Raw genomic sequence first — 2500 nt, 5'->3', positions numbered from 1 at the left:
CGCTTTCGGTGCGACCACCCGTGCTCCCAACTGAGCTTGCCGCTGCCGACAGAGGCCCGGGAGCGTGCTGTCGTGGCATTGCCGGCGGGAGACAACACGCGCCACCTACGGTGACCGGCAGCTCCAACGCCAGCGCCACAGAAGGACAAAAGCCCCACTTGGGTGCCGAAGCGAACTCTCCCAGCACAGCGCACACGCCAACACATCCGCACAGCTGCGATACAAACCACCAGCGAGAACCGCTGGGGCGACCGAGCAGCAGACGGCGTCGCGGCGCCGAGCGCCGGGCGGCGGCGCATCCTCAACGCACACAGTCCTCAATCGGACCAGCACACTGCAGATGTCCACCGCGCTTCGCACCGGGCCCGCGAGGACCTACTTTGGCCGCACGGCGCCGCGCGCAGGGTGCGCCGGCGCGCAGCTGCGACGCCTGCCGCGTCCGTCGGCCGGCGCGCCTGCCACTGGCCGCCCCCACCAGCCGGCTGTAGCGCGTGCGCCCACGCACCGCGCGGCCAGCACGCCGGGAGGCGCCCCCTCACCGGCCGGGGACGGTCCCACCCAGCCACCGCCGCGTATCGCTTCACACCCAGATGCCGTTCAGTTTCGTCGGCATGGTGGGTATCGCTGGAACAACCGGTTAGTACCTCAACCTATCGTCGCCATCACCGATTCACCCCTAGCGAGAACAACCGCACCACAACGGGTTACCATTTCTTCATTTGCGTAACTTCACCAGAAAACGTAGGCGTCCATCGCCATTTGCAACTTCAACCATTATTGCATGCCTGTGTCAGGTGTCACGCCACACTACGTCTGCCCACATACACGCAACAAAATGTGCACGCCTAGACAATACGTGGAAGGTGGCCCCCGTACGTATGCGATGTCCATTGCTCGAACGACTGTCAACCGGCTTCTGTAGCATGTCGCAGATATGGAACGCGCTGCACCATGCCATCACGGTGTGTGAGGAGAGACGACTAGGTCCGAATACATCAACAGACAGCTCATGCTGATCGCCATCCACGGCGTCCGTTCCTCCCACACGTCTCTATGGCGTACCACACTGCAATCCAGCTCTCATAGGGAGACGACACGTAGCTGCGTGCACAATATTTGCACTGTATGGTCCGCCGTTTTTGGGCGCAGTCGTTGTACGGTCACACATGTGCCACGATGTATCATTCAGTACATAAGGACGAATGTGCAGTACAGATTGTGGTTCACGCGTACGACATCAGCGGACAGTTGACACAGGCCGCACCACAACGTAGCCTGCGTACGTCGCATGCGAAGGGCATTGAACATGCAAACTTGTCACCAACCACCTTGCGAAGGCAGGGGGCAAGGTGGGGACGTGGGGAGAGGTGGGGGGGGGGGGGGGGCGGCATGTACGCCCTGCTGCCATCCACATTACAGTGTACAGCAGGAGCATGTGGAAAGTCAGCAAGACTTGCAAGGTGTTTAACATGAAGCGATACACAGGGGAGCGGGCAGTGCGAGTAGCGAACTATATTGCGAGGGTTGCGGGTGGGCAACACTACACTAATTGAACGAGTCGTATAACAATTACAGAGCAGGTTTAGGCGACAACGTGGGTTACGATAGGCGACAACGTGGGTTACGTTAGGGGACAACGTGGGTTACGTTAGGGGACAACGTGGGTTACGTTAGGGGACAACGTGGGTTACGTTAGGGGACAACGTGGGTTACGTTAGGGGACAACGTGGGTTACGTTAGGGGACAACGTGGGTTACGTTAGGGGACAACGTGGGTTAGGTTAAGGCACAACATGGGTTAGGTTAAGGCACAACATGGGTTAGGTTAAGGCACAACATGGGTTAGGTTAAGGCACAACATGGGTTAGGTTAAGGCACAACATGGGTTAGGTTACGGCACAACATGGGTTAGGTTAAGGCACAACATGGGTTAGGTTAGGGGACAACATGGGTTAGGTTAGGGGACAACATGGGTTAGGTTAAGGCACAACATGGGTTAGGTTAAGGCACAACATGGGTTAGGTTAGGGGACAACATGGGTTAGGTTAGGGCACAACATGGGTTAGGTTAGGGGACAACATGGGTTAGGTTAGGGGACAACATGGGTTAGGTTAGGGGACAACATGGGTTAGGTTAGGGGACAACATGGGTTAGGTTAGGGGACAACATGGGTTAGGTTAGGGGACAACATGGGTTAGGTTAGGGGACAACATGGGTTAGGTTAAGGCACAACATGGGTTAGGTTAGGGGACAACATGGGTTAGGTTAGGGGACAACATGGGTTAGGTTAGGGGACAACATGGGTTAGGTTAGGGGACAACATGGGTTAGGTTAAGGCACAACATGGGTTAGGTTAGGGCACAACATGGGTTAGGTTAGGGCACAACATGGGTTAGGTTAGGGCACAACATGGGTTAGGTTAGGGGACAACATGGGTTAGGTTAGGGGACAACATGGGTTAGGTTAGGGGACAACATGGGTTAGGTTAGGGGACAACATGG

The sequence above is a fragment of the Schistocerca piceifrons genome, unplaced genomic scaffold, assembly GCF_021461385.2.
Source record: "Schistocerca piceifrons isolate TAMUIC-IGC-003096 unplaced genomic scaffold, iqSchPice1.1 HiC_scaffold_1092, whole genome shotgun sequence".
Lineage (NCBI taxonomy): Eukaryota > Metazoa > Arthropoda > Insecta > Orthoptera > Acrididae > Schistocerca > Schistocerca piceifrons.
Note: the sequence above shows the minus strand (reverse complement) of the source record.